This window comes from Phodopus roborovskii, unplaced genomic scaffold (assembly GCF_943737965.1).
Source record: "Phodopus roborovskii unplaced genomic scaffold, PHOROB, whole genome shotgun sequence".
NCBI classification, from domain to species: domain Eukaryota; kingdom Metazoa; phylum Chordata; class Mammalia; order Rodentia; family Cricetidae; genus Phodopus; species Phodopus roborovskii.
Genome location: NW_026126651.1, coordinates 2,921,810 through 2,931,787, shown reverse-complemented (window position 1 = coordinate 2,931,787; position 9,978 = coordinate 2,921,810). Strand labels below are relative to the sequence as shown.

General features: G+C 46.7%; 1 pseudogene; it reads left to right on the top strand.

Moving 5' to 3' along the window:
* Positions 1-769: 769 nt before the first annotated feature.
* LOC127213778 (band 4.1-like protein 5) lies at positions 770-9,293 on the top strand (annotated as a pseudogene).
* Positions 9,294-9,978: the final 685 nt, after the last annotated feature.

Below are 9,978 nucleotides of genomic sequence, written 5' to 3'. Positions count from 1 at the left end.
AAAGGCATTTCCATCTTCTGCTTTAAAGTGTCCCCAGTTCCATAAACCGCAGCAGAGAGCAAGTTCTCAGGGAAAGGTGTTTAATTCACCCTGGCTTCGCTTTCTCTCCCTGGCTCTGCTTGCTTGTGAGTGAAAGAGAAAGAAAAAAGAAAAGAAAAGAAAAGAAAGAAAAAGGAGCCAAAAAACATAGCGGAACAGGATTCTCACACTTCTGAGTCCCCCACCTGGAGCAGGCCCTGGGGTCCCTCCAAATGGCCATTGCTAGTGTTGTCTGGGATCCACACTTCCCAACACTGTGTCTGGGTTTTCCTGCGTTGTTAAGGGGATTGAACACTGGGTGGGGGGGGATAGTCAACACATGGCTTCCCCGCTGAGCCAATGAAAGGCCTTCTAATCCAGAAGCAGTGTGTGGGTTAGGCTTGCCTGTGAGCCCGATAAGCACGATGGAGACACCCCACACCCTGAAACCTCCATCCCATAGAGCTGGAGGGAACAGACTGAGAATTCACAGGACGGGGTGTTTGTGGATGGGTACACCGCTGCTTCTTGAGATCAGTTTTGGGTCAATGAAGGCTTGCTTCACCTTGCTGGGGTGTTTGGCAGCTCTCTTAGAGGTAAAACAAAGACTGTGCTGGATAGTTCCATGTCAACTTGTCACTGGCTTAAGTCTCCTGAAAGGAAGGAAACTCAATTTAAAAATGCCTCCAGGGGGGTTCTCAGTGCCTGTCCCAGGGGATCTAATGACGGTCACCGTGGTCTCCGTTGTGACATGGTCTTCACCACCACCAGCATCACCGCCACCGCCACCACTACCGCCAAGGACGGAGTCCGAAATGCTGAGCATCCTGTAAAGAACGCTTGGCCACTTGTCTATGTGCAACATGCTGAGGCGTGACTCTGAGAGGCACAGCGTGCTGTACACACATTCCTTCAGTTAGAGATGCCGAGCTCACACACATTCCTGCAGTGAGAGATGCAGGTGTCCCTTCTGGGAAGAGCTGTTTGACCAGATTATGTATCACCTGATCTTGATGGAAAGTGACTGTTTCTGTCTGAGATACATGGTTTCAGTCCAAGCAGCACATTGGTTGAAACACAGAAAACGTATCTAAAAACAAGTAAAAAATGGTTCATCGCATTGTCTTCATCTTGGAGTTAAGTTTGATTCCTAGAAATCGAATAATCTTCGTGAGGAGCTCACTGGTATGCATTTGTTCTTCAGTTCAAACAAGATGTTCTCAGTGGGAAATTAGAGTGTCCAGTTGATGCAGAAGTTCAGTTGGCGGCTTATAATCGGCAAGCTGAGCTTGGTGACTGAATATGATGAACTCAAGTTTGTGCCCATTCAGACTAAAGATGGAACTGGCTATTTTTTAGAGGGGGGAGAAATACAGAGGTCAGACACCAGCACAAACTGAAACCAATTAGCTGAATAAAGCCAAATAGCTAGAAACCTATGGAGTTGGCATGCACGTGGTCAAGGCTAGAAACAATGGCTTGGAGCTAACTCCAACAAGAGTCCTTGTTTTTGAAGGAGAGACCAAAATCAGCTTATTTTTCTGGCCCAGGGTAACCAGATTGGATTTTAAAGGAACTGGGATTGACATGTAAAGCAAGATTGTTTGTAATATAAAGTAACCCCAGGGACTGTGGAAGATGCTGACCAGGGCGCAGAAGGCAAGCACACCTTTGTCTTTAGATCATCCAAAGCCTGCAAACGCTTGTGGGCGTGCGCTGCGGAGGGCCACGCCTTCTTCCACCTCCCAGGACCTGTCCAAAAGCTCCCATCGATCAGGACTCACTTGACTAGGATCATGATTAGATAGAGTGGAAAAACAGTATCCGATCACAAAACTAACAAAGCAAGGTTACCTCCTGCAAAAGAAGGCCCGGCAAGTGATACTCCAGTGTCCCCTACAGATGAAAGCAAGCACAACCAAACCTGAGGATCTTGGTGTGCATAAGGCTCCAACCCAGAGTAATGACTCCCACCAAGCAGAGTTAGGATGCGATGTCTCCTGGGCCTGTGACTCCTTCCTCATGCTCTCTCTAGTCCTCTGCCAGTGGAGATAGAGAAACTTCCACAGAATTCTGCAACAGACCAACACAACAAGACATGGCCTTCTGCTGCCAGTGACCAGTGACCACTGTCAATGTGGTGGGAACCAGCCCTGGAGTGCACACAGAAACTACACTGACTTTGTACATGAGCACGGCATGGAGAATACAGAAACCCATGATGATGCTCATTTCTGGCTATGCAGCCATGGCTGGGATAGGATTTACACCTTGTAGGGCATGGATGTTTTTTTGCAGTGTTTTTAGAGGACTGATTCAATGAGGGGTGGGGAGAGAATTTATTTCACACTGAGTCACTAGTCACACAACGCTGTAGGTGACTTCTGTGGAAATGAAGAGAACTTGGAGACGCTTGTAAACTGTCATTGACAATGGCATTTAACACATCACTCAGGACATCTCTCAGGAGTTTCGTGTTTATGATAAACTGTTGGTTGTCTGTAACGAGTATGTTTTCTGCGCCGCCAGCCTGGTCCCACAGCCACGCCAGTCCCAAATAACACACCGAAACTCTGTATTAGATATAATGCTGTTGGCCAGTTACTTGTTTCTTATCGGCTACCTCTGTCTTAAGTAATAACCCATTTCTGTTAATCTAAGTATTTCCACGTGGTCTCATCTTACCAGGGAGTGGGGCTGGCGTCTGGTCTCCCCAGTCTCTCCATCTTGACTCCTCCCTACTACTTCCTGGAATCCTCCTTGTCTCCTGGTCCCGCCTATCTTGCTTTCCTATTGGCCAACAGTGCTTTATTCATTAACCAGTATGAGAAACATGTTTACAGAATGACACCTCCCATCAGTTGTCATCTAAGTAAACAGAAGTTTAAAGAATAAGACACACAGGAAAAGCGCACCCCAAAGGCGTCCAGCCACAGTTCATCGCCTTTGGTGCTGCTGTAACACTGTTCTCAGAATCTGCTTTCTAAAGTGGCCTTCGCCTCAATTTCAGCTAAAGTAGCTGCGGTTTTAATAAAAAAATTTACTGTGCTTTACCTTTTTAATGAACTTATTTTGTTAACTTGGGTCTAGAAATTGCAATCACAGAATGATTAGAATAGAGTCTGAATGATCTCTTTGGGTGGTTAACAGGTACTTAACTAAACAGTTACATCCCTGGCAGATGGTTCCACCAAATGCATGATGGAGAGCTTTCTTAGAGCACTGCACTTTTCTTTCTCATTGAAAATCCTTCACAGATCACGCAGGACTGTACGTAGCACCCTCGTTATCTGGCCTTACACAACCTTTCAAAGAAAAAGAAAGAAAATGCTTATGTAAGGCAAGCCTGTAGGGCATTTTCTTAATTAGTGATTGATGGGGGAGGGCTCTGTCTATGGTGGGTGGGGCCATCCCCTGGGCTGGTGGTTCTGGGTTCTGTAAGAAAGCAGCTGCACAAGCCCCTCCCTCCAGGGCCCCTGGATCAGCCTGTCTCCAGGTTCCTGCCATTTTGAGTTCTTGTCCTGACTTCCTCTGATGACGAACAGTGACCCGGAAGTGTAAACCAAACAAACCCTTTCCTCTCCGAGTTGCTTTGGTCATGGCTTCTTCACAGTGGTAGAAACCCTACCTAGAACAGACACTTGCCACGTCTGGAGAGTCAGCCTCATAATGACGTCTCCAGGAAGGCCGCCACCTGCCTAATTTGACCCAGGAACAGAGTGGCTGGCTTCCAGAGTTGCTTTCTCAGGAGTCAGGGTACTCATTACCCGCCACGTGGGTAGCAGGAAACAGGAGAAACAAAGGAAACCAAAGTAGCACTCAGGCCAAGGAGGAGCCCCAAGCAATCCCACAAGGGTGCCTGTAGTGGTGGTGTGGAGACAGCTGGGAGCCTCCACCAGCAGCACCAGGAGCTCTTTAATCCTTCGGAGATCTTGACGCAGGTACGGCCGGGTTCTTAACTTTGCCGCAGAAAACTCAGATTCTGTCTTCACCGAAGGAAAGAATTTCAAAACAAACCATCATGAAGGATATTTGGAGTTTATTACAAAGAGTTTGTGACACATTTCAACACAAGCACAGAGAAAAAGGCACTCGCGAGAAAGTTAAAAAAAAATAAATAAATAAATAAACTGTAGCCCATGGTTGTACAACCGCCCTGCGTGGGCTTTACAATATTATTACATAGAATTAACTATCTATCTTACATGTTTGAGGCAGTGACTCATTGCATAGCCCTGGCTGGCCTGGAACCCACTATGTGGATCAAGTTGGCCTCAGATTCACAAAGATCTGCCTCGAAGTGCTGGATTAAAAGAGTCCGATGTTGTGTCTAAATTATACACAGAATTATGATGACTTTGGAAGTCACTGTCTCCCAAGGGTGACTCCCTGAGGTGCACCAGCCTGGGGACAAGTCTAGGTTGCAGAGATACAGGCAGTTAGAGTAACCCACCGTAAACAAAGCTGTTCTTATTTGGGAGGTTCCCAAAACACATGGTGGAGGCAGGAGGCCTTGCCTGGGAACCTTTACAGAGAGGCCTGGTGTACTGTTATTTTAACACTTTTAACACAATTCATAAATATGAATTGCACCGAAACTTTCATTTAAGCTGGTGAGAGGCTCCGACCAGAACCTAGAGCAGGGGTTCCATCCTCTCTCATTTTTCTACCCTGCCTCAGACAGCACCATTAACCGTGCTGGTTCGGAGGACATTAACTTCCTGTTCCCCCAAGCTGGAAGGGTTATATAACACAGCAGAACACAATTTACAATGGTCATTGCACAGAAATATCTTCTCTACCAGAGAAGAATAACTTAAGACTCTTTGGTCAGTAGAACAACAGATCCACACTGTAAAATTAAAAGGTCCACAAACAGACCCTTTCTCTGCAGTGCAAATGCATCTCGTGTATATAACAAAACACATATTTTAAGGCAAACAGAGGTAGATAAGAGCTTCCTTCACACAGCGGCGCTGTGCTTGGCAAGCCTTCCCTTGGTCACGATATGTTTCATAAAAAAGAGCAACCACGCATGGGTCACTTGGCTTTGTAAACTTTTGAATAGCACATCAAGTTCAGATACTCAGCTTTATAAATTCCTAGTCACCGGGAGTGTGTGGAGGTCAAAGGGCAACTATACAAGGTGAACTCTCTCCTACTTTCGCTTGTATTCTGGGGATGGAACTCAGGTACCCAGGCTGAGCCCTCTTACTGGTCCTTCCTTCTATTTGCCTTGATTACAGACAGACAGACAGACAGACAGATAATTGATAAACAGATAGGTGCAAATAATTATTGCTTCTCTCATCATACTGCCCTAGCTAAGACTCCAAAAAATATATTGAATAAGAGCAGAGAAAGTGGCATCCCTGTTTCCTTCCTGACCCCAGCGAAAACACAGTAATTTCCTTTTCTGACCTCCGCATCCGCAGGTAAGCTCACACACATGCCATAAATAGACAATAAATGTTCGAAATGTTTCCTTTCTTCTTGTGTCTTCATCTAGTTTTGATATGATGCTGGTGTGAGCATTCGCTGAAGACCTGGTAGCTTTCAACAGTGAATCTGTCCGGGCCTGAACACAGCTTTCTCTGGAGATGTCATCGGCATCGTCGGCATCGGCGTCGCCGTCATCATCAATCTCACTGCTCCTAACAGATCTGGACTTTTTTGCTTTTATTTTTTGTTTGTTTGGTTTTTTGTTTTTTATTTTTAATTTTTTGAGACAGGGTTTCTCTGTGTAGCCGTGTAAACCAGGCTGGCATCAAATTCAAAGAGATCTGCCCACCTCTGTCTCCCAAGTACTGGGATTAAAGGCGTGCACCATCACTGCCTGGCCCTAACAGATTTGTTTAAATTATTTATCTCATCTGGGTTTAATTCTGGTAGATCATATGAACCAATTAACTCATCCAATGCTTTAAATTTTTCTAATTTAGTGGGATATCTGTTTTTAAAGAATGTATTAGTGACTCCCATAGCTTCTGAGTGGCTCTGACTTTAGTAGTGGGCTTTGCTTTCTGCCAGTTAACCTGGGTAAGGATTTTTTGATCAGATTTACAAAGGATAAACCCTTTGTTCCTTGGAGTCATTAACATGTTTTTTTGGGTTTTTTTGTTTTGTTTTTTTTTTTTTTTTTTTTTTTTGGTTGTTGTTGTTTGTTTTTTTTGTTTTTTTTTTTTTTTTTCATTTCCATTTGATTAATCTCTGCCCTAATCTTGACTCTTTCCAACCATAGATTTGGGGTTTGGCTTGAGCTTGTTTTTCCAAGGCCCTATGGTGTATCATTAAGTTATTTATATTAGTAGGCACTTAGAGCTGGAAATGTCAGACCGTTTTCACCAGAAGTTCTGGCATCCTGTGCTTTCATGAGTAAGTGTCTCATGTAGAAAATAATCCTGAAAATTGATCTTTAAAAATTACAGCTTAAACCGTCTTGGCAAACAGCTCGTCAAATGGTTGGACCCCAAGTCAAGGGGCTGCTCACTTGAAGGACGAAATTAAGACAGAAGAAATAACTGCAAAGTTTCAGGCCAAGCCACAGGTTTTGTGGCTTTTCTTCACTTAAGTAGCACCTGTATCACAGCTAGAGAAAGGTGAGAATAAAAGACAGCAATCAGTGTCACAAGGGACACTTCCTTACGCACAGGCTTCCCACAGGCTCAGCCCCAACCAGAAAAGTAGGTTCCAGAAAGCAGCTGGTCTATGTTGAATCAGCAGCCTGTCTTTCCTTACTTCTCTGTTCTTCGCATGTGTTTGTGTGTGTGCCTACATGAGTTTATGTTCACTGTGCGTGTGCATGTTGACCCTGTGGGGATGAGAAAATGTTCTCAAGGCTCTGAACCACCATGTGACTGCTGGGAACTGAAACCCCAGGCCCTCTACAAGAGCACTAAGTGCTCTTAGCTGCTGAGCACCTCTGCGGGCCCGCAGCCCGCATCTTCTTGTCTGACTAGCCTACTTCTTCTAAAGCAGTGCAATGAGAAGCATTGTGCCCTGGAAGGCCCGTGAGTGCTGACTATCCACCTGGCTACCTAGACCCTTCCACCCAACACATTTACACTGGGTCCTGAGCCTCTGAGGTGACTGCACCATTCTCTTTGATTGGTTGGGTAATAATCAGAAATTTAATTTAGAAAGATCTAGCAGGGAGTTAGACATTCCTGATCACCCCCCTGAAAACTTGTGGTCAGTTAGCCCACTAAGATGTTAACAAAATATAAGCAGTGAGGGTCCTGACTCCCTCTGCTAAGGGTTTTCTGTGTGGCAGAACAGTCCACTCATGGTTCAAAGCCTCGGTCTCAACTAATAAGGTCAGATGCAATTCACAGAGAAAGTCCTATCCCACGGACAGACACAGGCTCCGTGGCCCTTCTCCAGAGAGTCATGGGTAAAGAGACCAGATGGGTAAACTCTTCCTATAGCAACATCAGGGACAGAACACCCCCAGAGCTCCCTGACACTGTCCGGTGACTGTGACTGCAAACCTCTCAAACCAAGTTCTAGATACAGGCCTGTGCTTTGTCTCCCAGGTTCTTACCATCTCCACAGGGAATAAACTATCGTCACTAAAATAAGTAGAACACAAGGACCAACAATGGTAACATATATCTCCACAGATCCTGAAGAGAGAGAGGGAGAGGATGTTAGTATGGTTAATACTGTCAACTGGACAGGAATCAGCAGACAGCCCTGTGCACATCCGTGAAGGACTACCTCCATTAGGTTGACCAGGGTAGGAGGACACGCTTTAACTGTGTCTGACACTGTTCAATGAGTTGGGGTCCTGGCCTGAGCAAGGAGAAAGCGAGCTAAGCGCTCAGCATCTTCTGTGCCCTGACTTGACACTGGGGCCACCTACCTGCCTTAGGTACCTGCTGCCATCCTTTTCCTGCCTTGATGGACTTACCCTTGAATAGCAAGCCAAGAATAAGCCAGCCTGGTCTACAGGGACACAGAGAAGCCCTGTCTCAAAAAAATTAAAAACAACAGGAATAAGTAACAAATACACACACAAAGGAAAAGCTGACTGGGTCAGCACGGGACTGGTGCTAAAATCTGCGTGGCTGATGTCAGTTCTCATCGGAGAGCCACCACCAGGCCTCTGCCACGTCTTAGCATCACCATTCCCATCACACACATCCTCAGACATCAGCGTATTTAGCACAGCAAAGTACAGTAGGACAACTGTCATGGTGGGCACACCCGAAAGCCCAGCCTTAAGGGGTTCGTGAGTTCAAGCCAGCTGGGCTGCAAATGGAAACCTTGTTCTAAAACAAAAAAGAAAGAAGGGAGTGGAGATGTATCTCCACCGTGGAGTACCTGTCTGGCATGCACCAAGCCCTGGGTTCAAGGCCCTGCACTGCATAAAGCTGAGTGTAGAGATATGTGCCTCTAACCTTCTGGAAGTAGAAGCTGGAAGAGCAACAGTTCAAGATCATCCTAGACTGCATAGCAAAGTCAAGGCCAGACAGCGGACATTAGACCCTGTGTCAAAAGAAAGGAGGGTTCTCCGAGACGACTCGGTGTGTCCAAGTGATTGAGCGGGACCACTACTGCCCACCTACGAGGAAACGGCTTCATAAAGCTGTTCTCTGATGTCCACGTCTGCAAACCTACCACTGTGCGCACCCCCACACAGACACACACAAACTCATAAAAGAAAGACAGGGAGGAGGGATGGAGGGAAGAAAGAAAGGGGGATGAGGCAAGGAAGGAGTATGCGAGACATAAAATACGGTCTAGGTAATGTCAAAGACACACACAACTTTATAGGCTCTAGACTACAACATCCACCCAAACAAAAGTGCACGTTAGATGTACACAGCATATTTAAGTTAAATGAACACACGCACGCATGTATAGTCCCATTCCGTCCTTACCTTCTTTGTTCCTCTCAGTTCAGTGATTAATCAGCAGGGCCACCCCCACCAGACACTAGAGCCACAATCAGGGCAGCCCAGGATGTGAGCTCAAACACCCGACCCTACCAGGACGAGCATAACTACAGTGAGAGTGGGCCTAGGAGTCTGGTACTTCCGTGGGAAGCCGGAGCCATCAAGACCACCCTCTGTGGCCTCCTTATCTTGACACACCCACCAGACTACCAATTGGATTTAAACATCTATCAGAGTCTGAGGGGGACCTGGAACCGGATGGCACAGCTGGCCCCTGACAGTTTCTTATTCTCAGAGGACGATGCTGGCCTTGGTCCCCAAGGAGCTGGCCAGCTGCCCACTCAGTCCCTGGTACAGGACCATCCGGACCCTTAGGCTGTCCTGAGCTAACAAACAGCCCGGATGTCACTACCCCCCCCCCTTCAGCTGACTCTGGGCCATCAGCACAGGACTCAAATCTGGACCGCTGACCCTGGGGTCTGAGCTAAACTAGACCCCAAATTTCCTCTTCTTCCCCAGCAAAGACCCTAGACCTCTCAAAATGCCAAGCTTCCTGTCCCGTGTCCTCAAGTTGGAGGAGCAGGAGGATGCTTACCTTTCTCAGACAGTGTAACATTAAACTTCTTGGGGACAAGCAAGGATTTGTGTGACACCACACAGAAGTAGGTAATCAGACGGTCTTCCAGAGCTCGGTTCAGAGCCACTGAGCTATTAACCCTGAAGGTGCCATCGTCATTCCTCATGGTAGGGCCAGTGATTATGCCCTCCGTAATCGCTTGGAAGTGGGAGACCTTCGGGATATACCTCTCCCACTTTATGTCAATGGCTTCTGGGTAGAATCCATCCAGCTTGCACGTGAGCCATTCACCATTTCTCTCTCTAGCTGGCCCCACAAACAATGTTCCGACCGGGCGAGCTGCCAGAGAAAAGAACCACAATTTGGCTAGAGCCAACCACCTGTTTCTTTCCTCAAACCACACTGAATGGCTTGGGGACCCCCGAGTTCACCACACCAGACTGGATACACAGAGAAAATCTTACTGGCATGTCTGACCCCTGG